The sequence below is a fragment of the Taudactylus pleione genome, unplaced genomic scaffold (genome assembly GCF_031769625.1).
Source record: "Taudactylus pleione unplaced genomic scaffold, aTauple2 ptg000147l, whole genome shotgun sequence".
NCBI classification, from domain to species: Eukaryota; Metazoa; Chordata; class Amphibia; order Anura; family Myobatrachidae; genus Taudactylus; species Taudactylus pleione.
In genome coordinates, this window is record NW_028284549.1 from 4,058,816 (window position 1) to 4,082,278 (window position 23,463).

At 43.6% G+C, this 23,463-nt stretch overlaps 1 protein-coding gene across 4 annotated transcripts in view; it reads right to left on the reverse strand.

The window, feature by feature from the left end:
* Positions 1-23,463, reverse strand: part of ADARB1 (adenosine deaminase RNA specific B1) — a 128,214-nt gene that overhangs the window by 74,806 nt on the left and 29,945 nt on the right. The window contains exon 2 of one of the 4 annotated variants that reach the window (XM_088474123.1): positions 17,370-17,452. The exons of the other annotated variants lie outside the window; for them this stretch is intronic. The gene's annotated coding sequence lies outside the window, so the exon portion shown is untranslated. The remainder of the gene's footprint in view (positions 1-17,369; positions 17,453-23,463) is intronic. 4 annotated transcript variants of the gene reach the window in all.

Here is a 23,463-nt window from a genome sequence, read left to right on the forward strand (position 1 = left end):
TCAGGTCAAGTGAGACTCTACCAGCACCGGCCGTCTTTTTTGTGCCTTTCTGCAGAAAATACTTATAAGTCACAATGCAATGCGAATAGGACGCACCAGCAGACTGTGCTGATTAATTTGATATGTGATACTTGTATATCTGTGTGCGACTGTCTCTGAATCTGTATAGGAAGTGCTACAATGTAGCGGCCAAGGCTTTTTTCATTCCAAGTTCCATTGTGCTTCCTACACAGACTCAGGAGCACACAGATATACAGGTGTCACATATCACATTACTCAGCGCAGTCTCCCATATACAGACTCAGGAGCACACAGATATACAGGTGTCACATTACTCAGCACAGTCTCCCATATACAGACTCAGGAGCACACAGATATACAGGTGTCACATATCACATTACTCAGCACACTCTCCTATATACAGACTCAGGAGCACACAGATATACAGGTGTCACATATCACATTACTCAGCACAGTCTCCTATATAGAGACTCAGGAGCACACAGATATACAGGTGTCACATATCACATTACTCAGTGCAGTCTCCCATATACAGACTCAGGAGCACACAGATATACAGGTGTCACATATCACATTACTCAGCACAGTCTCCCATATACAGACTCAGGAGCACACAGATATACAGGTGTCACATTACTCAGCACAGTCTCCCATATACAGACTCAGGAGCACACAGATATACAGGTGTCACATATCACATTACTCAGCGCAGTCTCCCATATACAGACTCAGGAGCACACAGATATACAGGTGTCACATATCTCATTACTCAGCGCAGTCTGCTGGTGCGTCCTACTTAGAAACATTTTCGGCAAAAAAGACGCCCAACGCTAGCAGAGTAGTACTCTTGTATTGAGGCTAGAGGTACAAGAACACATCTGTATAACGTTTGGCCTGTGAATCAGCTCGCACATGCTGCACAGGGCGACCACACGCCAATCAATACTTACTGAAAAGACCAATCTTAAGACCACCCCATAGATTATTTCATAATGATTCCTTTAATGCCCATTTTTTATCTATCTTAACTGCCAGAGGCCCTTTACTCACTTCTGTCAAACTACTACATGCTTACAGTGGTATTAAAAACCATAGTTCATGTAGAATGTTGACAACTTGTTTGTGAATTGGGCCTCATTCAGAATTGTACGCTAATGCTAACTCATTTGCGAATCTTGCAGCTTAGTTGCTAAAATATGCTAATGAGCCAGACGTCTCACACCACCGGAGCCCTGGTAGCTGTGGGCAACTGCGTACACAAAACAGCACTGTACGCAGATCCTCAAAACATCGACTCCTGGAGTGAGTCTATAGTCATTCAGAATGGATGTGGTAATTGAGTCGCGGGAATTATGTTCTCTGCGTACGCAATTGCTGGCTATTATATGCCCAGGAAACTGTCCCAACATGCCCGCGTTTTGGCCGAAACTCCCTGGAAGCCCCGACAAAACGGTTTCTTCCTGTCAATCAATTGCAAGCGAATCCTCACAGCAAGTACGATCGAAATTAATTAGCAGCTGGTGCGCAATGTGGCTGTGACATGCGCAAATCACCGATAATCGCTCAGCTGCGGGAACATCAGATTAGCGTTCACCTCTGAATAATTCTGTATTCTGTGCGTCAGTGACACGTTTCTGTACAGATGGGTACTTTAATCATGTTTTTTGTTATTAAATTGCATTTGTGAATGCGATTTTATAGCTGCCGTCAAGATGGCAAGTGATCGTGCAGTTCATGATACATACCGGGAACGGTGCTGCCAGTTGTTGTGATGTCATTGCAATGTTGCCAAACTTACCTGATAACCCCAATGCAGGAGTTCCAGTCAACATCTCACTAGGGTATACCACTTGCGTGCCTCATAACAGATGGTAACACAGCTATAGGCAAAGTACTGTGCAGTAAAATCAATTGCTGTGAACAGTTACACCACACGGTGGCGCCATTCATTCACAAATCACCATGTATGTAGAGGTGTGCTGGAAGACAACGCTACAAGTGTAGTGGTTTTTGAATTGATTGTTTTTAAGATCTGGATACATCCCAGACTCAAGACATTATACTAAAGGCTTGCTTATAAGAGCATTGTTTTGATGTTCTTAGCAGGTTCCTCTCAACGTTAAAATGGGATATAAAATGAACATGCAATCACTTTCATTTTTGGCCAGTTTTGTAACTTTAGTTTATGCTGTGTTTAAAATTAAAAAAACTTAATATAGGAGATCTCAATGCTGGCAATAGAAGAGAAAAAGGTCATACTGTAGGTGTGTTTTTAAAGAAATGTAGTAATTTTTCATGCGGTTGGGGGGGGGGTATGGGGACGAGCAGACTTATTTTTTAAGCACATAATGTATTGTGTCCATCACTCGCCATTCGGATTTTAATTCTGTCTTTTTTTTTTTATTTTTTTATTAAGCACTTGCCTGGCATGGACATAATTTTCGGTCCACACCAGGTAGTTCTTTATCTGTACTGGACGTAAAATTTCGTCCAGACAGATAAACATGAGGGCGGCTGCAGGAAGAGAATCTTCCCGCAGCTGCTGCTCTTGTCAGCACCCTCTCCCCCTCTGTCTGCTGTGCTGCCGATCACTGCTGATCGGTCAGCAAAGCAGGACCCTCTACCCAGCGCCTGCAGAACTGAGCAGCCACTGGGGAAAAGCAAGATAACGTCCCCCCTCACTCCCCTTACGTACCTGGTGCCTGGACCCAGTCTCGGACACCATTTGCGGCTGCTCGCTGGCTAAAAGGGGCCGGCTATTTGAATCATGTGCTCGCACTGCGTCGCGTAAAGCCGTCCACTAAGTAATAGCGAGCGGCCGATCGTCGCGATGTTTCGATGGTGGTTTCGATATTTGAAAAAAACGATTTTTAAAACAAAAAAAATTTAGGAGCGGATTTAGATACAAAAAATATAGTCAGTTAAGTGGTTAAATCAACTCAGTGGATGTGGTGAAGAAGTTACATTCAGGAGAAGTGAATAAAGCAGTGAGCGGAGTTTTCGTCCTGTTACAGAACATTTAGCGCACAGAGAACACACAGAAGTGGGATCACTCACGCCCACCCATGTACATCTGTATTGGTCAGTGACTGAAAGCTGAATTACTCTACAACTTTTTACAAATCCTAGTGCCTGTGTCGCACACTTTCTGGAAACACACTCTAGTCTATGCAGTTTGTTACATACCAAATTTGTCTTCAACATTTTTTATTTTACTATTTTTATTTTCAGAACATAAAAACACCACAGCGCAATAGGTAAAAATTTTTTTTATAAAAAAACAGTACAAAAAAAAGATAAAAACCAACACAGATACAGTATGCTTCAATGTAATACTATAGGGCCTATTCAACGTGACATAATTACTAGTGATAATCATGTTTTAAACTCGCTAAGAGTTTAAAAAACCTTTTGGAGGTATTCATCGTGCCTCATTCATCATGCCTCCCTAACAAAAAGTACCACTTCTAAAAAGCTGCTCTTTTTGCAGAGCCAGCTTTTCAGAAAAGTTATACTTTTTTACTTACACCAACCATCCCCTACGGATTTCCCCACCGCCGGTGTCTGTGACCCCCCCTCCCCCCCCCAGCCACCAATGCCTGTGGCTCCCACTGCTGTGTCTAACCTCACCCCCTCCTGCTGTATGCCGCACCCAGACGCCCCCACATGTTCCCTCTCCTCCCCCTGCTCCTGTGTCCCTTAGCCCCACCCCCATGTTGGTTCTGTCCGTAACCCTGCTCCAAACCCCCCCCCCCCGTGTGTCCCTTAGCTGTACCTGCTGCTGCCCGATGTGTCCTCGCACCACCCCCTCCCTGCTCCGCACATCTCTCCCTCCGCTCTTCCACTCACCTGTCTCCGCTTGTCTTCTCTCTTCCCGGAGCGGCGCAGGGGATGGGAGGAGGGTCACAAGTAGCCAGGGGGTGAGTCCCGCACATCTCTGCGGTGCCCCGGAGCTTTGTAGTGCAGTTACATCAGGGAGGGATCTGAACAGATTGCAGCAGCTGCCTTGTAATCTTCATAGGCTGCCATGTAAACAGGAGCCTGTGAAGTTGCAGTACCATAAGAGATATTTTGAGAAAAGCACAATGACTCGCATAAGGGTTGGTCCTGCTACCACTGGAGCATTATCTCCTTCCTTCTGGTATTATCCCAGAGGCACCAGTCACAGAGAATGCTGGGATAATACCAAATAGGATTAGAGGCCCTGATTCAGAGCCGGACACTCTGACAGAGCGCTCGCTCTGAATCAGGACCGGGCTATTTTTTTCTTTGAACGTCCTCCAGGCCGCTCGCATAGCTGTGGGTGACCACCCACAGCTATAGCGAGCGACCAGGAAGATGGTCGCGATGGTCAAGACCATCGCGACCATCGGGCTTGCGACGAGACTCTTGTGGTAGGGTCTCGTTGCCGCAAGCCCTGGAGTGCTTTTGGCTCAAACAGAGTCGAAAGCACTCCCACTGACATCACTTGTGATGTCAGTGGGGCCGGCCCCAGACGGTAGGCGTTCCCATGGGTACGCCTCCGTCTGGGCAGCCACGCCCTCGGCACGCCCACCAAAGGGGGCGTGCTGTCACTCACCATCGACAGCACGCCCCCTTTGGTACGAGACCCGGAGCGACGGTTTGCCCGTCGCTATCCGGGTCTCGCGCATGCACTCGACGGTGCCGGCTGCGTCCTGCGCATGCACACTGGGCCAACATCGACCCGCTTGCGAGCGCTCAGCGCTCGCAAGCGGGTCTGAATCAGGCCCAGAATTCACTCAGTGCAACCCTTTTAGGTAAGAGAACACACAGTATGTAGTATAAAACACATATAAAGAGACAATGATAAAATAGTCCAAACTGGCAAGAAATATACAGTATTTGGACTATTTTATCACGCGATCTCTATAATATATAGATTCGTATTTTGTACTGCTTTGTAGGGTGTTTCTAGGGACCACCTATTTACACTTTCCAGCAGCATCCACGTTGAAGCTAAAGTTCCTAACCATTCATACACTGGCTGAGATATTACCAGCAGCCACCTTACCTATGGGTTTTATGTCATTGCAATCCTGTGTTTATTTATTGTATGCCCTTGTTTACAGATACATGTGAACATGTGAGGACATTATGCTATGGTATGTTCCCTTTTCCTGACTCACTTGGAGGTGCTGTGACCCTCATTTATTTATAAGTGTTAAAGTATACCCTGGAAATATAAGAGGGGACACCCGGAATTGGAGGACTTGGAACTTTGTGCTGCATGAACGGATTAGTCTGTTATTTATTCTGCAGGAACAGTGCGTTTATAGACTGTACCTTAGTGGAGGAGGCGCTGGATACGTGTTCTTTCCATAGTACATTGTGCACCACTTCTCCCAATATCAGATTAATCTTTTTCTGCGTCTCCCTCCCTCCCCGTAGCCCATTCCTTTAGTAATACTTCTGGACAGAGAAGATGTAAATCTGGAAACATTTAGAAATCTTTAATGTCCTCCACCTGCTCCGTAACAGTAAGTTAGGGTTATTGATCTGTCCTCAGCTACTTAGAGGAGCACAGAGCTTTCCAGCAGGCAAAACACCCTGAGGTCACAGTCAGTCATTTATTCAGCACTGAAAGGGTCTTCACACAGCATAATGTGGAGGCCCAACCAGCCGGGAAAGGATGCGTGTAAATATTTGCACATGCCGTATTAGGGTTTTCCCACAATTTGTTACAATCAGCAAATATGTACATCTTGTATGTAGTAATGTCATGTTTATGTTTGCATCAAGTTCTTCTCACTAAGATATGCAGTGAAACATGTTGTATCACCCGGTGAACCCAAACTCTCGCATGCAACTTCTACATTCCCACGGTGACTGCATATACTCTGTGAGGGATCCATCAGTGGGGCGCTGCTTGGCCTATGCAGACGGGGAATAAGAAAGTGGGACATGTGTTACAGCCACAGAGGCCCTTAGTGTATCTGAATCTCTACAGATGTTTGAGGGGGATGTCAAACTGTATGCAGCCGGGAAGCCGGCGGACCTAATCCCGACAGCCAGCTAAATCTAGACGCCTGTCATTGTACCGATGCCAGGAGACCGGCGCTCGGCATTCCAATCGAAGTGAAGCTGGGTGCCGAGCACGGACAGCCGCAGGGAGGACGGGAGGGTTAGGTTTAGGGCTCCGGGGAGGACTTAGGGTTAGGCTAGGGGGAGGGAGGTTTAGGGCGGGCCGGCCGGCCACCCCCCCCCCCGCCCGGGAGACTTAGGTTTAGGCAGCGGGGTAAGGTTTAGGCACTGGGGGGGTAGGTTAGGGGTAGGGCACCCCAGAGGGGGGTTAGGGGAGGGAATTAGGTTAGTGAAAACTTACCTAAGGGATGATCAGGATTTTCACCCATGTCGGGCAGCCGGTGTCGGGATTCCAAAACCGCCGGTCTTGCGTCCGGCGGTAAATCATACCGGTTCCTGTCAAACATCCCCTCTCAATTCACCATTAGGTAAAAAAAACAAAAAAAAAAAACTCTTCCCCTGAAATATTTCTACATCACAAAGGAAAAGTGCAACACAGAGGGGAGGAGGGGGGGTATGAAACAAAATATGTATTGTGACAAGGTCTTGTTTTTCTCGGTATATGAATGACCTCACTTGAGTATTGGATAGTGAGTGCGGGTCTGGGAGGCTGGGTGCACCTCAGTTCTAAAGCGTACAGATAAAACTTCACGGACTATACACAGTGAGAGCTAGAAGACACGCTGCAATGTTCTATAAACTGTGTGGTGTGCTTTAAATATGCAGGGTATACAGATGTCTTACGGCCCTTAATTAATATATCCAATAATGGGTAATACAAGACATGGTTTTTGTATCCCTACTGCGCAACGGAGGTTTTATGGAAAAGCTGCACCCAAAATCGGTCCTCAGAGATATCACAGGTGGATTCCCTTGCTGTACTGTTAAAGCATACGGAGAAGAGTCCAGGGGGTAAATTTACTAAAGTGAGAGTTTTCAAAATTGGAGATGTTGCCCATAGCAACCAATCAGATTCTAGCTATTATTTTCTAGAATGTGCTAGTTAAATGTTAAGTAGATTCTGAATGGTTGCTATGGGCGGAATCGGTATGATTTACCGTCGGACCCATGCCTGGTGTTTGGAATCCCGACAGCGGCATCCTGGCAGAGGAGGAAATCCCGATAGTTCTAAGGTAAGTACTAACCAACCTATTTCTACCCACTAACCCTCCCTTAGGGGTGCCTAACCCTAACCACCCCCCCAGTGCCTAAAACCTAATCCTCCCTTAGGGGTGCCTAACCCTAACCACCCCCCCCAGTGCCTAAAACCTAATCCTCCCTTAGGGGTGCCTAACCCTAACCTCCCCCCCAGTGCCTAAAACCTACCCCCCCCCCTTCCTCGCCGCCTAAACCTAAGTCCCCCCTTGGGGTGCCTAGCGCTAACCCCCCTTCCCCTAGCCTAACCTCCCGGGAGGGTGCCTAACCCTAAGTCCCCCCCAGGAACCCTAAACCTAACCCTCCTACCCCCACCGCGTGGCTATCCGCGCTCAGCATCCCTTCGATCGGGATGCCGGGTGTCAGGCTCCCGGCGTATGTCTAATGACAGGCGTCAGGAAATATCGACGCCTGTCTTTAGACCCTTGCCGGGAAGCCGCATGTCGGGATTAGGTCCGCCGGCTTCCCCACTGCATACCCTGTGGGCAACATCTCCACTTCTAAAAACTCTCACTTTAGCAATAAACCTCCAAGAATTCTCCATTCAGCTATTTGGCAAGAGATACATATCAGGACCAGTCATAGGGCGTATACGTCTCAGATTCAGAGGCAACGTGTTGGGATGTTGCCCGAAATGTAAATTCTCCCGAGATACGTTTTTCCACAATATGCGGGAAAATTAGAAAAATTTGGGATAAGATTATGGTATTTAGAAATACGACATGTGCCTTACGCCTTATGAAGGAACCTCTAGCTATGTTATGTGCTAATTCTACAAATTGGAATTTACAGGGTCGTAAGGCAGAATTGTTACCCTTTCTTATGGTGGTTGTAACGGTAGCGAAGAAAACGATCCTTTGTAATTGGGACAGTTTTCACAGCACCAGCTCTTCAAGTAGTTAAAAACATAATGCTACAAATGCTTTATTTTGACAAACGGGCAACTATACCTGTGGTTGAGAAGGGGGTGGGTCGCTTTTATGCTAAATGGGGTGTATATATATATTGACACCCTAGATCTAGATACTAAAACACCCCATATTAAAGCTATTTGAGACCACAACTTAGTCTCTACATCGTAATTTTGAGTGACATATTTGGACCTGCCAGTATTATATATTTACCATCTTGGGCTTTTATAATTACATGCTATGTGGGATATGTTTCCTTTTCTTTTGAGAGGGATACTGGCATTCCCCCACTGTGAAGGTATTTAATGGGAGGGTTCAGCTGCACTAGGGTTCAGTCTTCCCCCCCCCCCTTTTCCTGTTGCTATTGTTTTCAATTGAAATAATAAAAATATATATATATATATATATATATATATATATATATATTGTGATAGGATCACTGGTAAAGTGGTCTGTGGCAGGTACATTTGTCCCAGATTCCTGTCTTTTGTGTTTTAAACCCCCAGGAGAAAGTCTGCAGTGTAGCAGGCTTGAGTTTCGGCTTTTTGAAAAGCCGGTTTGGGACCTGGGGGTTGTGGGTGAGAGGAGAGGGAGGGCTCCACCCACGGCCACTCCAGGTTTTGGTTCTCGCAGCCTGGTAACAGGCTTGTTAGTTTTCCACCTGAGAGTGGCCAATATAAGCCTAGTGTGTTTAGGGCTGATTGTCTCACCTGGGAGAGCAGACAGGGAGTTTGCTCAGAGACACTGGAAAACCTAACTGTGAGTGTTGTGCTGTGCCTTTGTTGCTGGTGAGGGCATTAGGCCCTGCCAGGTTCTGGTAGTGAGGGAACCACCTGTGAAGTTAGTGCCCCGACAGGGCTAGGCTTTATGTTTATGTTTTCTTTATGTTATTTCTGTTTTGCACAATAAAGACTGGCACCGACCAGCTTGTACTCGCATCCTGATTGGTGTGCTGCTTCCCTGCTGCTGTGTGTGTGTAAGGAAGGAGTCCCCTACCCAGGAGAGGGACCTCCTAACCTGACTGTCACAATATATTATATATATATATATATATATACATACATACATACATACATACATACATACAGTATATTGTCTTTTCTGGAGCCTAAAGGAGCACATGCACTAAGTAACTAGTGAAGGACTGAAATTAAATTGTGCAGTACCTACACTGCAGGCACCCTCCCTCATCCATGAACATGGTTAATCTGTCATTATCGGCAGATTTACCAGCATGTTCAGGCGATGATTGATGTCATAAACGACCAGCGATGCGCGCTCCCGTGTTTTGTGACAATTTCATGCCAGATATCATTATCATTATCGGTCAATCGCTCATTTTAATCGGCAAGTGGATACCCGCCTTAACAGCTGGTTACTTACGACTAGTCCTTTACAATGCTATTCTTTGCGTGACATCGCTCCTGACCTGTGCTCGTTTATTTCTGTCTGCTTGTATAGTTTGATGTTCTGTATATGTAGATTTTTCTTTTTGTTTTAATAAAAATTGTTTGCAAAGAAAAAAAAAATATATATGCCGGGTATGTTGATCTATGTCGACATTTAATTACATTAATTCAGTAACATCAGGGAAGGATCTGCGGATTATGGGAAGGATATATAGACAATTACGGACAGTGAACCATTGCCGCAATACGACGTTCGTGAGCTCACGCGCTACTAACGTTACCATTTGTTAAACCCAATGATTTAATACATTATTTAATCCTGAGAGACCAGCTGCAGAATTAGACTTCCCTCTACCTCCCCATTATACCATCTGCTGTCACTGGGTAAATGACTAGATAGCCAAGAGTGAGACTAAGATAGCAGGGAACATTGGGGGGTTCTAAATAATAGTTTCTAATTTAGGAAATCATTATAAACTTAATTTAAAGCAGCTGCTATTGATGTCAATGGGTGCACATCTTAATTTGGCTCTTCGAAAAGATCCTTATGGCTCCTAGATCTGACTGGTTGACTCCTAAATTCTAGATCATTTGGATTTAGCAATACAATCCTAAAAGGCATCCCCTTATCAGATGCTGCTACTACAGACGTAAAAGTTTTGAATAACCATACTGAACTTTATTACATTTATTAGGAAGGGGGCTTGGACTGAACCATATAACCATCCAGGATTGCCTAACTACTTTTAGTAAATGGACACTTACCAGGGTCTGGACTGCACACCAGAAGTGATGATGTCCTCATGTTAACTAATCACTTTGTTTTCATTTTGTAATTAATGCTAAAACTGGCAACTTCAGGGAGAAAGAAGGCCCTTCTTTATGGTTATAGAAAGTGTCCCCTTTATTATAAATGTGCCTCCAAATAAAATATTTTTAATATATTGTGGAATTATAGTTTTTCTTTTCCAAACTCCCCCACGTTTTGTAGTGTATTCCTATAATTCACGTTTTCTCTGCTGATTAAGCAATTCGGTCGTTAAAATTGACTGAAAGTATTGTTTGTGTGTTTAAGGGCAAAATGAAGTATCCCTAAGATGTAATAAGACAGAACGCAGGACATAAGTCCAGTCGCAAGCCCTTGCAGCAGCCGCCACCTTAGAAAACTATGTATAGCTTTTCAGATCTTGCTTGCGTGGGCTAACGCCATTTTGAGATCAGGTTAGCCCGTTAATTTCAACGGGGCAGCCCTGTCGGAGAGCTATCTTGTGATCCCGCTCCGGCGGGCTGGAGGTGACCCAGATGACAAATCACAATATTATTGTATTGCACTTGCGTAGCTGTCTGAACCCGTGTTACCACGTACGCGATCACTTTATGCCTTACGGATCGCCAGAACGGGGACTAGCGGCTTCAATTAATACATTTTCCAGTAAAAATATTCCTTATGGTGATTAGAACTCTGCTCTTTCAGTGGCTTGCCACATTTTTTAAATAAATAAGAACCCCAAAATCTTGATCTGATGTAATCTACTGTCTGTTTAAAAAAATAATAATAATAACATACCGCTTGGTTAAGTTAACATCTCCCACACTGCATGGAATAGGGAGAAGAAGCTAGCTGAAGCTAGCGTGCGAAACCGCTTGAATAGGTTGAGGCTTTGATAGGTGGAAGGGGGTGGGGAGAGAAAAGACCCCTAAACCAGGTTAAATTATGGGTCTAATATATTAGTGCTTAAGGCTCCATTTAAGAACAAGTCGTAACCCCCTCAGCATTTGATCTGAATACTAAAAGGGGTTATGACCTTTGTTTAGTATATAGAAAACATCGATAAGCGAAGCTTGCTGCTGTTCATGACTACCACTTACACCACGTAGCCTTCCAGACTTTGCCGATTCCACGACGGGTTTACAGTACAATGTGCAGACTGCCGTTGTGCATGCACATTAGGAGGAAGAACGTGGGCCGGTAAGTTATGGTAAATTGCCAGCGGCATATTCATAAGTATTCGTGATCCTGCACTAAAAATCCCCCTGGCAACTAGTATTGTTATTAAATGGAGTCCGTAATATTACATGCATAAAAAAAACCCGCATAACACAACATATAGGTTTTTAAACATTAAAGCATGAAGCTCGCCTCGTTTATATTACAGATTTGCTGCATTAAAAGAAAAACTACAGCGTTTTCTCTATGTAGTCACCAGAAACACGGCTCCATTCGGTATGGTATGATTCCATTACAATTTGTTCTAGTTAAGTTAAATATGCGCCTGCGGAAGAATCCCACCCCAAATTAGTCGCAGGTGTCTGGTTTATACTACGGTCTCTCAAAAAGGTCATAAAAAGAACTTTTTTTTTTTTTACACCCATATTTCTCGGCATACCAGACAGACAATAAACTGATCTTATTACTGGGCAACAATATTGTATCTATAAGTCACACCCTCAGTGATAGGAGATCGAGCAAACCCGTTTTATTGGTTCCATTGGCTCTGAGTGAAGGTGGAGAAAATGCAGAAGACGAACTTAACAGGTCTCCTAAACCGGTCAGTCACCACATTACAGGCACTTAAGGTGCGTACACACTACACGATATGCTCCCTGAACGATATCGTGTAGTGTATCCCCGGCAGGCTGTGCTCAATGTCGTTCATGACATTGAGCACAGCCGCTGAATGATATCATTAACGATATCGTTCAGCGCCGGGCTCTCCCCCCCCATTCCTGAACATGCAGCAACCTGACGACATCGTGTGTCATAAAAGTGCACGATTTGTGCACGATTACTGAGCAATTGCACGATTACGATGTCGTAATCGTGCAGTCGCTCAGTAATATCGCCCAGTGTGTATCCACCATAACAGTTATCTCCACTAAACTCCAGTCAAGCACCAGTGGGTACCACTGAAGGGGAAGCAATCAGGAAGCCAACTGCCTATATACCGGCAGCCAGCTTCCCGACTGTCTTATCCCGGCAAGGGTGAAATGCCGGGCATCTAGATGAAGACACCCGCATTTCCCCGACGCCGGGCGCCGCAAGCGGACAGCCGCAGGGGGGGGGGGGTTAGGTTTAGGGCTCCCGGGGGGGGACTTAGGGTTAGGCAACCCCCCCGGGAGGGTTAGGCACCCCCCCCGGGGGACTTAGGTTTAGGTAGCGGGGAAGGGGGAGGTTAGGGTTAGGCACTTGGGGGGGAAGTTGGAGATAGGCACCCCTGTGGCGTTTATTCAGAGAATAATCGCCAGGAATGATGTCATGTAAATATATATATATGAATGTGTGTATCAACATGGTTTCTAGGCAGTGTCCTGTATTTGACCTGTAGGAATACAAAGCTTGGAGGAGATTTGTCTTCTGGAACCAGGCATCTAGATAACCATCTCTTCTCTCTACAGGCCATAAAGTTTGGGGAGAGATACATCCTTAATGCAGATGGTCAGACCTGGTCAAGCCAGGTCATGGGATATAAAATCCTTTAGAAGGGAGATGACAGGAATGTAGAGTATGTTACCTGTTTATTGGTTTCTAAAGACCCCTTCACACTGTTTCAAGACCCCCTACTTCCTATAGACAATATGGAAGGGTGTGGCCGATTTCTTAATGCCCAGTGTACAGCAATGAAAGAGTGAAAACCCAAAGGTGGGGGCTAGTGCAGCTGTGAGGGTATAACTATGCATCTCCCTCAGTGATAAGTGTTCTTGTGCCCAAGGAGAGTCCTGACGACTGGCCAGAATCCAATGCTCCTGTGTCTCCTTCACAACAGGGTCTAGATGTAAAGACTCTGGGTTCTTTTTTCATTTTTAATTCCTATTACTTTCTGAAACCTATTTGTGATATATTTGTATTGTCCATATTTGTACTACCTTTTTCTGTAATCAATAACCTTGGAAATATTTTTCGGATTAAACATTCTTAATCCAGTGTATTCTCCGTGTTCTTGTCGAATTCACGAGCCTGTGAGGTCAAATCTACGTACCTATGAGTAAGTGAGTGTGCAAATTGAGATTTGAGTGGAGAACCTAACGACTCCCGTTAACTTCGTTGGTGGTGGCAGAACCGTGTTAGAGTAACTGCACGTGCTGAGGTAACCATAAGTCACTGGTGGCGATTCTCAGATTGAGGTATTTGGAGAATCGGCCGGCTGGTCGTGACAACCCCTAAGGAGGTTAGGTTAGGTTAGAGGATACTTACCTATCCACGATTGGGATTTCCAGCGCTGTCGGGCTTCCGCTGCGTCGCACTCTGCTCCTGTCGGGCTGCCGCTGACGGAATCGAACCGCCGGCCGCCCATTCCCACTGAAGAAGGCACCACCCACAGTGACAAAGCGAAAGTTCTTATAAACTACAATAAAAAAAAAAACCTTGAAAATTCGACGTGGTATTTAACTAGACTTGCAGTGCAGGACCAACCAATCTTATTAGATTAATTTGTGGGGTAATGGTGGGTTTCCCACTTGGGGTTCCGTGTCAATGTTTTACTTAGGTCTATGGAATCACGGCCATAGTTGTTAATATTTTATTGCTATTTCTGTTGTATGTATTTTTTTTTTTCTCACAATGCAGTGATATTGTGTTTTATTGTGAAACAATATGCTGTACTGTATTCAAGATTTATTGTTCTGTTTTAATAAGGTCTCCTTGAAATGTATCAGTGAAATTTCAGTGATTGTGAACCTTTGTTGATGGATCTTTCACTGCCTCAATAAAATGTATTAACGCTCTCATCCTTACATTACAGTGTAATTAAAACACATACAAAGTCTAAATTAGCAATTACTATTTTTCGGCCATAACAGCGATATAAAAGGCCAGCAACTAGCACACTTATAAAATAATGACCTATTTAATCTGGCATTGCAGGTTCTACATTCATCACGGGAGATCTAGTTGTCTCTTTGAAGCCTCACAGCTCATCGACTTCTCTCAATAAATTGTTGCAGGATTAATTCATTGACAATATAAAAGCCCATTCATTCACCTAGATGTTCCTGCATGCTGAAATGTGGCCACAGCCCAACAGTAGAACCTATCCCCAGGGTTATAGATGAATACGTACATGGGAATGCAGGTTAGGCACCCCTGCTAATTTCATTGCTGCACAGAGTTATTTTCTACTACAAACATTATAGTACGTATCACATTATACCACAAAGTGGACGGCAGATTGCAAACACCTCAGACTGTTTAAATAGGATGGCAAAAGAGGGCATCAAGTCACCCTGTGTGTAATGTTCCACTGCAAGCAACTATATGCCTGTTGCTACATTAATTCAATAATCAGCCATTGCATTATTATTATTTTTTATATGTCTCTGCTATATTAGTTTCACATGCATACGATATGCTTAACGAACCGGCAACAGTCATTCAGCACCAAATAATTGCAGCTTCCCGTGCACAGTAATCTATGCCCAAATATTACTGAACATTTATAGACTAAACCAGTGGTTCCCAAACTTTCTCAGATCGAGGCACCCTTAGGGTCTCCATAATTTTTTCAAGGCACCGCCTAAAGCTGGCCACACATCTAAAGATTCTGTCCAACTAGCCAATTAGTTGATTGGTTGGAATGAAAATCTGGTAAGGGATGAAAGCAAATGACAATCAGCAATTTGATCCCAAACGCCGGAAAATGGACAAAAACTGTTGTTTGAACAAATTGTTTAGTTCAAACATTTAACAAACTTGTCTGACCGACCATTTTCATCTGTTTTCTGGCATTTAGGAGCAAATTGCTGACAATCATTTACTCCCATACGTTACCAGATTTTCATTCCAACCAATCAACTAGTTGGATGTAAGTTGGTCTAGTGTGTGGCCAGCTTTAGTCAAAATACCTATCGAGCAGTTCCTGTTTTTTAAGTATATGGGTCAATAAAAACGTAATAAATATTTAGGTCAGGACAAAAATATTTAATTATACTATATTGAGTGGTTTGCAAAAATAATACACATAAATACAAGGAAATATAATATTTTATATCCATGTTTCCATTTCACCTGCTCCATGCCTCTCCCTTTGCCCCCCCTCCCTCCGTGTCTCTCCCTTTGCCCCCCCCTCCCTCCGTGTCTCTCCCTTTGCCCCCCCTCCGTGTCTCTCCCTTTCCCCCCTCCCCTCCATGTCTCTCCCTTTCCCCCTCCCTCCATGTCTCTCCCTTTCCCCCCTCCCTCCATGTCTCTCCCTTTCCCCCCTCCATGTCTCTCCCTTTGCTCCCCCTTACTTACCTTTAGTTGTGATCACCAGCGCTATTTTGCAGCATTGCTCCTCAGATCACACAGGACATGACGGAGATCAGAGATGCAATGTGTTGTGGAACCTTATTCAGCAACAGGCAGCCTCGCAATTCACAGCCTGTTGCTCTCCACTGACCGTACCGCTCCCGCGAACTCCCCCACTCCGCTAATCACCCTAACCCCTCTCCCCCTCGTACCCCAAAATAAAAATAAAAAAAACACAACACACTGGGTGGCCTTGTTAGGCCACCAGCCACCATGGCACCCCAGGGAACCGCGGAACACAGTTTGGGAACCACTGAACTAAACAAACTAAGCTTGAAAATTAGGTATAATCTCATCTTAAAAAACTTCGCTAGTGGTGAGTACTTGAAGCTGAAAAGGAGGATGGTCTTATTGAATATTTCACAGCAAAATTTAGATTTTCCAACCAAATCAAAATAGAAGTTAGGCCACAAAGCAATAGTCCTTTAAACTGCTGAAATTTAAAACTTGCTGCTGCTCAATGATAAATGTCAAACACAAGAGGAACAAACACCTTTGCTACATTTAGTGTCACTATTAGGGGCATTACTAAGCAAATAAATTAGGGAAAAGCCAGGGGTAAGTTGTGCAAGGGTAGATAAGTATTAAAGCTCCAAACTGCTGGAAACCCATCAGGGAATCCCAAGCGTCCAAAATAATTCTCCTACGTGTACGTACAGTTAAAGGGGAACCGCAATTTTATCTTTTAGTCAATGCAAACAACTACTCTAGCTAACCTAAAAATAGTTAAACAAAAAAAAATAAAAAAAAACAACAACCTTTAGTACTTATCTGTACATAAAAACACATTTGTGACACATAAATGAAAGGGGGGGGAAAAAGAAAAAAAAAAGAAAAAGACAAATTCACCGTACTGATCCTAAACAGATATACCCAAGTAATAATATTGTATACAGATGCTATAGTCACCTCTGATGTCAATATGGGTATCACAGTACCATTGATATTGCAGGATGGTGGTGCTACCTAGACTTAATATAGGATTCCGAAAAACAAAGGGTATAGGTTCATGAAGGACTTCAACCAAAGGACTCTGTATGGGTGCACTCTATTAGCTCAATTAGTATCAATAAAACATAACTTATTGTATATGTGACAATTCAATAAAAGGACTTACACAGATAACAAAGATATCTGACAAAAGGTTGTGAAAAAAAGAGTGAATAGATTAATCTCAGTTAACAATAACCCAGATAAAAGTAGGCGAAATATAGAACATATACTGGACGATACAACATGAAACATGTATGGATAAAATGTCCAGTACATGTTGTTCTATATTTCGCCTACTTTTATCTGGGTTATTGTTAACTGAGATTAATCTATTCACTCTTTTTTTCACAACCTTTTGTCAGATATCTTTGTTATCTGTGTAAGTCCTTTTATTGAATTGTCACATATACAATAAGTTATGTCATTGACATTTGTAACACAGCCTACTCTTTTCTTCAGTTTAACTAAATAAATTATATATATATATACACACATACACACACACACATATACACTATTTTCATTAACTACACCACAACAAAAAGTTCCAACATATACCTGCTGAGGAGTCACCTTGCTCCTGGTTTTCACCAGGGTTTGAGATCTGGTATCGGTATAAAAACCTCTAGCGTGTATGTAACCTGCAAAACAAGAAAATGGATAAATCTATTTTTGGAACGTGACAGCAGATGGCTCCGGGAACAGTAATCTTCTTCAACGCAGCAGAAGAGTTGGCTGTTCCTCTGCCATTTTACATAAGTGATGAGCAATCATATGCCAAGGAAGTCTGACTCCACCAAGCTGGGGGAGCAGGGACTATGCAAACACTGCATGTTGTTGCCTGTACACTAAACGGATCAATAATAAACACCGGGGAGAAAAGACGTCCGAACGTTAGCACTCACTCAATCTATAGGGAAGGTGCAAATACGGTCTGTTATACATTGGGTACACAACAGCGAATGCATCGCCAGGGAAATTAAATTACAGCAGGCGCTGCAATATATTGGACTTTCGCCAACAAAAACACTGTTTTAGGGGCCGATAGGAGGTCTGCACTGTGACACACTGCGGGATATTAGGGTAGGTAAACACATTTTAGATGGCATCCCATAAAAATTCAAGTAAAAATAAACGATGCTTAATACACAGAAAAGCGCACAGCGAGTTTGAGACATATTCAGTTAACTGCGATTTTTCCGTCAGTCTTCCAGCTATTTTATTATGATCATAGTGAAGAATCTTTAGCATCTGCCTAACTAAATATTAGTAATCACTGGTGATCTGTCCGTGCATTCCTGCATCACAACAGGACAAACCAGCTGGAAACCAGAGAGAAGGGACAAGAAGATTCCCGAATTTATCCTGTATACTATAAACAGAACATTACAGAAATGACTTAAGTGTATTACTTCAACACAGAGGTGTCCAGAAACACCTGTCCTCTGTGCGCTACACATCGCGTGAGCGATGTTGCACTCTGTAACGCAGAGCCTCTTTTTGTGCGACTTTTTCCCTTTAAATGTGTCTTATTCACAAAGCTATGCGATTAGGCCACACGAGTAGCTTTTGCTGATTAAAAGGATATGCGGCATGCCTATATTCAGTCTACGACTGCGCTTATCCCTACATGCGAAACGCTATGTTACAGCGTCAGCGGCTGGGACTGGAACGTAGCATTTCGCATGCAGATACACCCGCAGTCGCACACAGAATATAGGCATGCCGCATGTCATTTTAATCAGCAGAAGCTGCTTGTGCTAGCTATTCACGTCACTTAGCAAATAAGACATTTTAAAAAGAAAAAGTCGCATGAAAAGACGCTCTGCGCTACAGAGTCTGTTTAACGCGCAAGGAGGCTAGAAGTATGTGGACACATCTGTATCATAGTGTGCATCAGCGGAAGGATCAAGCAAATGATAATATATGAAGATCTGGAACGTGTTGGAAAGGTAGCACTTCAGACACGATTACAACAAAGTGAAAATATATATATATATAAAAAAAAAAAAAAAAAAAGGACGCATTCGTAATAACCTGCTCCTGCTGTTTTCATGGCCTGTGAGGGCTTACAGTACTTTTGGCTTTTCTTTTTAACCATCTTGCCTTACTTGTACACTTCATTGTGTGATATTTTTGATAATGCGGGGCCAATTGCAGCGCCAGCCTGTACTCTATATATGGCTCTAGGATGGGTCTGATCTCTGTAACATCAATTTCCACCGCTTGCAAAGTAATTTAGTTTTAGATTTATCTACTGTACTAACTGTAGGAAGACAAAAAGGCTACACTACACCAAAAGGAATAATAATATTCCAGCAGATCATATAGTGGGTATTTAGAGGCCAAAAGCAAGAAAAAAAAATCCCATTCAGAATATCTAAAAGAAAATAAAAAAACAGTTGCAGACATAAATTGGAGCCAATACATGCGACATATGAAAAAGAAAAACAAAAAAAAAAATTATATATATATACACACACTTATATATGCACTTATACATACCCACCAAGTAGTTAATAGTCAGAGCCAAATTTCAAGTAAAGCTGGGCACACACACTGTATGTGTGACCCAGCGCAATGCCATGTAACGCTACATCGCGGACACTGCGCAATCCATTGTAAGACAGCGCAATGTGTCGTGTCATAACAGCACGTGTCTTTCATTGCGTCCCAGCTGATGAGCAGGACGGCAGATAGGACGATGCCTTGGACGACGGTCGGGGGTCAGGCTTGCGCACTATACAATGTGTACGATGTACTGTTCTGATCTGCGCCAGAACAATATATCGTATAGTGTGTACCCAGCTTAAGACTATATCAAATACTTAAGGGCGACAACCCTTGACTTGAACGTAATGTGGCGATTTTAACATAAGAAAAACCACCATTGCTCGCAACGAGACTTTTTCCAAGAAAGGACCCAATAATCATGCTGATAGCATAATAATCAGGGGCCCAATATACACTGACCCTACAATAAAATGACATTATATGAAAGTTCTACTTTGTGCCGACTAATATAGGAGACAGATGTAAACTCAATTTCAGATTTATTTATTGCAAACGGCTGCTAGACGGTGAATATAGACACTAAAAACTGCTGCAGATCATCATTATACAGTAATATGTAGCTATCCGGTGTTCCCAGGGGTGGTATCTTTTCAAAACTGGCTTCACGTATTCTATTTACAGATTGCACTAGCAATCTTCCCTGCTGCTGAATGAAAGTGATCAGGCCCCACTGCACAAGGCAATGTAATGCTATCACCAAGGGAGCCCTCTGTCCTGATGACACTACCGATAAGAAGGAAAAAACAGCACCGAGACACAAGTCACAAATCGGGGCTGTACCACAATGCAAAACGACACAAGCTACAAATGTTTACAATACCCCTTTTACACAGACTGAAATATCCAGGGTTGATGCACATGAACGTGCATAATCCCGGGAATTTCGTCCGTGTGAACGGATCAACCCGGGTCCAGTGACCCGGGGATCCGACCCTGCTCCATTGCAGGGTTGAGCGCGAGTTATTCCCGTGTCACCCTGCAATATAAACGGCGCGTCCCGGCTCACGATGACCCGGGTCGCGCTGCATGCCGCCTGATTGGCCGGCTTCAGTGGCGCTGGAAGATGACATCTCCAAGCGGCCACTGCAAGCAGCGCCTGGCCGAGCGGCACGAAGCAGCGCACCCCACCCGCTCTCCCTGCCTCCGGACTGCTGCAGGATAAGGTAAGTAGGTCGCGGAGGGGGGAGGGAGGGGAAAAGCGCTGCTCACAGTCGCCGGGTCAGTTCTGACCCGGGCCAGGTGTGAACGGTGCCGACTCAGGCATAGCCCGGGTCGGCGCCGCAGTGTGAAAGGGGTTTGCCCCGGGTTTGACGGGTTGGAAACGTGTTCCAAATCCCGGGTCAGACCCGGGGATTTTGGTGTAAAAGGAGTATTAGAAAAACCAGGCAAGAATTACTTCTAAGCTTAGGTAGGAAACACCTAGCCTCCTTCTCTGCAAATCGGATTCTCGGTTACCATTCAGACTTTAAAATATATACAAATCTGCAATGTCTATTTTTTTTTCATTATTTAATCTAGATCCAATTGTAAAGCGCAACGGAACGTGCTGCGCTATACAAGAAACGTAATAAAAAAAAAAAATAAGATTGTAAACGCCATGGTAATCATTAAACTTTCTGTTAAGCACTGACACATGCTGGAAGGGAGTGATCCAGGATTGTGCTGTTACGTGAAAATGGTCTTTCGTATGCAGCAATTGCGAGAGAAGTTGGGTAGGAATGTGACATCAGGAGTACGAAAGTTTTGTTTACGCTATCAGGAAACAATCTATACAAGACAAAGAAGGAAAAGGACGGAAAAAGTGCACAACAGCTGTTGATGATAGGAAAATAAAACAAATTTGCGTCAGGGACAGATTGGTGTCATCTGTGGCCATTAGCAGTAAACTGAGTGCAACTGGTGTTTTTGTCAGTGCAAGAACGGAACGGAGAAGACTAACGGAGGTTGGCCTAACAGGTAGGATTCCCCGAAAAAAGCCATTGCTGAATAAAAAGCAGCGGCAGATACGAATACAGTCGGCAAAAGAACACATTGCATGGTCAGAAGGTCAGTGGAGACAAGTGATATGGAGTGACGAAACTAAGATATCGATATTTGGTAGTGATGGGGGAAAATATGTGAGACGTCACATCGGGGAAGAGGTACATCCAGATTGCATTCAAGCGACAAAGAATCCTACAAGTGTTATGACCTTGGCATGTATGACAGCAGATGCTGTAGGCCGCCGTTATATCAGAGATGGCACACTGAACAGCAGAAAGTACATTGACACCATCCTACAACCAAAACTTCTACCTTCTATCAGGATCTTTTTCCAGATAATACCCCATTTTGATTCCAGCAGGATCTTGCTCCCTGTCACACTGCTCGGATATGCAAACAGTGGTTCACAGAGAATGACATACAGGTGCTGGGATGGCCAGGAAACAGCCCAGACCTGAACCCCATAGAACATTTGTGGTTCAGTTTGAAAAAACTGGAACATCTGAGGCGTCCATCCAATAAAAGACAATTAACTGATGCTATAATTTTATCATGGCACCACATAATAAAGAAGGAAGAGCTCCAAACATTGGTTGGCTCAATGACACATCGCTGTGCTGCTGTCTTGAAAAATAAAGGATACCCAACGAAATACTGATAGGACAGTAACATCATAAGTGCACAGGGATTTTCAGCCTAAGTGTTGTTTTCACTGCATAACTTCCCTTGTAATGCAAATATTTGACCTCTGTTTATTGTGTTGAATTCAGCATTAAATTTCCTTTCATATAAAATTTCAAAAAGAGTCCGCAATTTTGAGTGAGAGTAATTATATATATATATATATTATATATAAATCTCCTCTTGTTCAGTTGCATCAATTATGTCCCCTTTTCAATTTTACATATTCCATAATAATAGGATTTCCCCAACAATACTTAAATGAAGGTTCTCTAAACAACCTAAACGGACATGTAATATATTCAGGGTATGTAGTTGGGATGCCTACGGTCTAAATCCCGACCATCGGCATCCCGACTGTCTAATCACGGCAAGGATCTGACGATAGGCGTCGAAATCCCGACACACGCCATTTTACCTACGACGGGAGCACGGCATCCCGATCGAAGGTAAGCCGGGCGCGGACAGCCGTGGGGGGGGGGGGGGGTTGGACTTGGCGTTAGGCAGCCCCCCAGGAGGGCTAGGCTAGGCATCCCCCTGGGAGACTTAGGTTTAGGCACTTAGGGGGGTAGGTTAGTTTATACTTACCTGTAGTGCAGTCGGGATCTTCATCATGCGGCCGGCGGCAAATCATACCGATCCCATATTCAGCTCCCATCCTTTCATGGAAACGCTTTACATCCTCATGTTTCAAACATTCAAATACAATGAAAATGGGGAATAAAAAAAATAAGACGCTAAGAAAAATGCTTGGCATCTGACAGCATGCCCCTAAAACTTAATTCTCCCAATGCTTACCCTTATAAGGCTTTATCTACTAAAATAACCAAAAGTTCAACACACCAAAAAAAAAAGTACATTCTTCATAAGCTAAGCTTAAATAGTTTTATCATGAGAAACCTGTTGAAAGAGTGTTTTCAAATGATCTTTTTGTTTTGTTTAAAAGGAATGCAGGGTTAAAACAATGTATAAGTATTTCCGCAAAGAAATGAAAAAAAGAAAAAAAAAACACAACTTGGACTCCAGCGAAACCAGTACAGAATAATTCCCCAATAAAAGTTAAAAAAGAAAGTATATTAGAAAAAAAAAATTAAATTCAAGATTTGGAATAAGAATTATAGCTATTATAGTCTTGCAGAGTTCCTTATCGCTTAAATGACCCCCCCCCAAAAAATAAAAAAATTTGCATTTGTGATCATTTAGCCACCAGGTGGCACTGTTCTGATGATTCCTGTGGCTGGCCTACATATGGACCATCAAAGAACTATTAAAGCAGTAACCAGCCAATATATATATGCGCAGGATCCCTTGGGGCATAACCTGGCACTCATAACACTGCTTTTTTGTAAAAGACTAACAGGTACAACAATAGCACAATTCGAAGATTACTTTTCATTCAAGCAAGGCAATTATG